Source organism: Triticum aestivum, chromosome 2B, assembly GCF_018294505.1.
Source record: "Triticum aestivum cultivar Chinese Spring chromosome 2B, IWGSC CS RefSeq v2.1, whole genome shotgun sequence".
NCBI lineage: Eukaryota > Viridiplantae > Streptophyta > Magnoliopsida > Poales > Poaceae > Triticum > Triticum aestivum.
The window spans coordinates 563236037-563241630 of record NC_057798.1 but is presented as its reverse complement, the minus strand read 5'-3'; positions in this window follow the sequence as shown (position 1 = coordinate 563241630).

Below are 5594 nucleotides of genomic sequence, written 5' to 3'. Positions count from 1 at the left end.
TATTTGGTCCCGATGAGTTTGGGTACCATTTAGTTTGTGTTGTTCTTCTAGGAACATTTGGATATGCATTGGATGCTCGGCTCACTCACAAGGAAGGTGTTGTCACCATGTGCATTTTGGAGTCAAGCTAGGATGATCAATAAACTACTATCTACCTTCAATTGGTTTCTACTACATCCTTCCAATGATATCTCGGTAACAAGTATCTATTCATGCTTTCCTCTCTTGCATTCAACCTTGTGTAGGTTATATCTTGGCAAGATATTCATTTCATATCTTGTGATACTTGTTTCCTTTCTCAAAGCATCCCAACGATGATCTCTTGTTGCTAGTTGTGATGTCTTTGATGGATGTGTGATTGGACTTCATCTATATACAATAAGACCATATCTAGCCATGTGATATGCTTCCAAGCAAATATTTTATTGGTATATGTATGACTTCCTTTTGGATATCTTGTTCCTTCGTGTTGTAACTATTCTGGGTGTACATCCTTCTTTGTAGATATATATCATCATGATATCGTCTACCTAGAATCTTATACACTTGAGAGAAGTTGCATATCTAGATGATATCCTTTCTTTCACGTCCACCTTGTCTTTCTTTGTTATTTCTTTGGTGGCTCCGTGAAAGCTTTTGCCTTGAGTGCATGTCTTCTATCGTTGCATCTTGATGCACTCTTGTGTGGTGAAGATTATTTTCCTAATGCTTATCTTTACGAGGCTTTTGCCATCTTAATTGGTATCCCTCGTCTTGATGAGGCTTTCATCGTCTATATTCTCCACGGGTTGTCACAAGCATAGGTTCTTTATATGCTTATTAGTAAGCTTGTGAACCCATTTGCTAGTTGTGCGTGGGAATGATAGGCCTTGCACCGTGTGCCTCATTCTTTCAAGACTTTATTGATACTTAATTCTCATCCGTACATTAGTCTTCTCAAGTGCATTGCCTTGACTCACACACATCATTTTGGTTCAGCCCATTCTTAAGTTGCCTCGTTTACTTTTTGCTCAACCATGTGTTTGTTGCAAGTACTAGGCTTTGTTTCCTATGTGCTCACTTGCACTTGTTGTAAGTTTCTATTGATTTTGGGGGAGCTATGATCCTATTTTGTGCACTTTGTATCCAAATACAAATATTCTTATGTGTGCACAAATAATGGGGAGCTTCTCTAGTTTCTTTAGAACACTCCTTTGCTCATATCATAATATCCTTTATTCTTGTGGCTCATAGGATCCTTGATCTAGTTGGTTCAGTTGATATCCTTTGATTGATTGCTTCAATTGGTGTATTTTAACTGCTTCATTGCTTGTCTCTCTTTGTTATGTCTTTGTGGCATATCATTCTTTAGCAATCTTTGTGCCTCAATATAGTTTGTGTTCCTTCAAGTATTTACCTTTGGGTATGTGTATTGCATTCCACTCTCTTGTTGATAAATACACAATTTATGGAGGAACACTCTTTATATTGGCCTTCTAAGCTTTTCACCCATTTTGGCAATCGATGCCAATGGGGGAGGAGTTTCAGAGAGTTTTGTGGAGAAGGTTAGAGAGTTATCTCCTCTTGCTTCGGTTTTGTTCCTTAGCATTTGCATCTCATACGCATGCACTATTGGTTGTTGCATTGCATGGTGATGCATAATTTCTTATATAAACTCTCTTGAAAGTGATTGTCATCAATTACCAAAATGGGGGAGATTGAAAGAACATGCGGTGCCCCCATGTTTGGTTTTGGTAATTGATGACAATCTCTATGGACTAATGGTTGTCTTGAGTTATATTTGAAGGATTTGTCCATAGGCTTTTCTTGAAGTCCATGTATTGGTTTCAAGAAGTTTATGAGTTGACCAAGGTGCTATTAAGGAATTATCCAAAGATTGGTCATGTGAGTGTTGAGATTATTGCAAGCATGTCTTGAAGAAGATTGTGTGATCATTCATGTTTACCTTCAAGACATCATCCAAATGAAGAGAGTTGGAAAGATTCAAGGTTTATCAAGACTAAGTCAAGAGTGAATCAAGTTGATCAACTCACAAAGCATAGAAGATGTACCGAGAGGGATCAAGTGATCCCATGGTATGGTAAGCATTGTCCATTGCACTTTGTGTACTAACCCATGGTCTATGTGAGAGTTCTATGTGGAGTTAGGTACGTGTCCATGGGCTTGCGTCAAGAGGAAGATATCATACAACCCATGGAAAGGATGACATCAAGTGGTGATCATCATCAAGATTGTTGTGTGCAAGTTCAAGTGGAGCATCACAAAGAGATCAAGTGCTTGAATCTTGCCATCCATTACGGTGTCAATGGACTTGTGAAGAAGTGCCGAAGAGTGGCTCATCCATAGTGGACTATGGGGGAGCAATCATCTAGTCTTCATCGAGCCAACGCAATCAAAAAAGGTGGTCCAACTTGAGGGAGTCAAGATCGTCATCATCTAGCTTAAGTGGACCATGTGCAAGGCAAAGGTTTGCCCTTGATAGGTTTTCTATTTTACCGGTCTCGTGGTGGTAGTTGGAAGACCGGGTTATAGGATCGTTTGCCGTACTATCAAGGGGGGCTCTCAAGTTGGTAGCTTGATCATATCGTTAGTAGAGACCTCAAACCATTGCATCCTTGCATCATGTTTCTTGGTTCTTGTTTGGTTCTCTTTGTGAGTCTTAGAGCTTATGGTCATCTTGATGACAAGCTTGAGTTCATCGAAAACGGAGTTCGCATGCGTCTTCTATGATGTTTTCGGTGTTGGAGGTTTTACCGGTCTTATCCGAAGAAGGGTTCTCACCATTTTCTTATGGGCCTTTTCTATTTTGCTTCTTATTTATATTTTTTCAAGATTGTGTTATCCCTTGTCACTAGCTTTCCAACAAACTTGGTTTCATCGAATTCGGAGTCCGTTTGCAAAAGTTGTGGCAGTTTTGGTGCTTTGAAAAGGCTGCTGCGGTACTACCGCGAATTGGAGCGCATGTAATTTTTTACTACCGCTCGAGCGCGGTACTACTGCGGCTCCTACAGCGGTAGTACCGCTCCGGACCAAAAAACTCGTCCCAAGTCCTACGGAGGTAGGCACAGAAGTATTTTTTTAGTACCGCTTGCAAGCAGTAGTACCACTACCCTTTGCGGTAGTACCGCGATCCCTAGCGGTAGTGCCGCTCTGTGCGGACTGTGAGGATAACGGTTGGATTTTCCACCACCTATAAAAGGGGGTCTTCTTCCCCAATGAACCTCATCTCTTTAGCTCATGTTCTTCCCCCATTGTTGACCTTCTTCGAGCTTGCTAACTCTCAATCCCTCCATGGATTCTTGCTAGTTTTTGAGGGAAAAGAGAGAGGAGATCTAGATCCACATTTCCACCAATCACTTTCTCCTCTATGTGAGGGGAATCCCTTGGATCTAGATCTTGGAGTTCTTGGTGTTCTCCTTCTTGTTCTTCCTCTCATCTTCCTCCCTAGCATTAGTTGCTTCGGTGGGATTTGAGAGAGAAGGACTTGGGCACTCCGTGTGCCCTTGCCATTGCATTTGGTGCATCGGTTTGAGTTCTCCACGTGATACGTGGAAGTTACAAGTTGAGAAGCTTATTACTCTTGGGTGCTTGGTACCCTTGAGCTTGTTACTCTTGGGTGTTTGGACACCCTAGAGCTTGTTCCTCTTGGGTGCCTTGGCTCCCTAGACGGTTGGTGTTGTTCGGAGCTCAATCATTGTGGTGTAAAGCTCCGGGCAAGCGTCGAGGTCTCCAATTAGGTTGTGGAGATCGCCCCGAGCAATTTGACGGGTACTGGTGACCGCCCCCAAGGGTTGCCAAAGTGTACGGGTTCGGTGACCCCCCTAAGGGTCGCCATTTGTACGGGTTCGGTGCCTGCCCTCAAGAGTCCCTTAGTGGAATCACGGCATCTTGCATTGTGCGAGGGCGTGAGGAGATTACGGTGGCCCTAGTGGCTTCTTGGGGAGCATTGTGCCTCCACAACGCTTCAAACGGAGATTAGCATCCGCAAGGGTGTGAACTTCGGGATACATCATCGTCTCCGCGTGCCTCGGTTATCTATTACACGAGCCCTTTACTTATGCACTTTACTTTGTGATAGCCATATTGTTTCTTGTCGTATATCTTGCTATCACATAGTTACTTATCTTGCTTAGCATAAGTTTGTTGGTGCACATAGGTGAGCCTAGTTGTTTTAAGTTTTGTGCTTGACAAATTAACTGCTAGGTTTATTCCGCATTTGTTCAAGTCTAAACCATAATTAGTTTAAAGCACCTATTCACCCCCCCTCTAGGCGACATCCTCGATCTTTCACGCAGCTACTTAGGTAATCTTCAAGGCGGACCCTCAAACCCATATCATATGTCCGGACCTTTTATTCATCCAACGGGGACTTCTATATGTCGTTTAGCAGCCCGGACATACGTATTCAGGTATCCTAGAGACAAACGTGGGGGAGCTTTGTCAGAGTCCGGACATACACTTTTTTTCTAACATGGTACAGATGCAAGGCGCTCATACATACGCGCATACACTCATCCATATGAACGCACGCACACACACCCTACCTCATGAGCACCTTTGAGTGACAAAGCCGACATATCATCTTGAGATTTACGAAGTCATCGTAGGTGCCTCGTCGTCGACGGCAACGTCTCCTCCCACTGGAAGCGCATCGCCGGAAATCCTGAAATAAATCCAGGAATAATGCGAGCATCAGAATTTTAAGAAAAAAGGTTTCCCCCCGCTTTATATTATAAAGCAAACCTCCGATACATCCAGCACGCTGGGGCCGCAGCACAGATAAGCCCAAGAGAAAACAAAAGAAAATGAAAGAGAAATGAATGCCGACACCGGCAGATCAACGACGAAAGGAAGACCAACAACCGCTGCACCCTCCGACGAAGTACCACCGCGCTCCCAGCATCTCGAAGCGCCTCGCACCAAGCAACACCTTCAAGAAGGAATCCGACGACGCCGCCGTTGTTGCCCGAACAAGTTCTAGGGTTTCCCCCGGTACGCGAGGGATGGTGGGGAAGGGATATATCTGACGCCCTTCAGGAGGGTCCAATGGCGCCAGCAAGCGTCACCGCGTCGGTGCCGGACAAGCCGACAAGGATTTCTCCCGATCCACAACCACCACCATCACCCGAGGCACTTCGAGATGCACCACCACAACAGCCGCCCACCAGCCTGTGCCACCACGGTTACCGGACACCCCAGCCGTCTCACTGGAGCTGCCAACACAAGGCCTAGCTCGGGCAAGGAGACCCCGGCCACGGGAGCGAGCACCACCCGGACGGGGGAGGGGGCAACCTCCACCGCCGCAGCGGAGCCGACCGGACGCGGCGACGAGGACTTGCCGGGCCTCGACTGCCCGGCCGGGTCCACTTGGACCCGGACAATCCTGTCGCCACGCTGCAACTCGCCGACCGACGAAATCCTCACCACCCGAGACCGCCGCCACCATGCCATCACCAGGAAACGACGCCACGGAACACCAAGCCACCGGCCCACCCAAACCCAGATGGGGCCCAAAAGGGCCCAGATCTGGGCTGGGCGAGCGCCGCCAGCCACCAGCGCCACCGCGCTGCCCCACGGCCAACGGCCGCACCGCC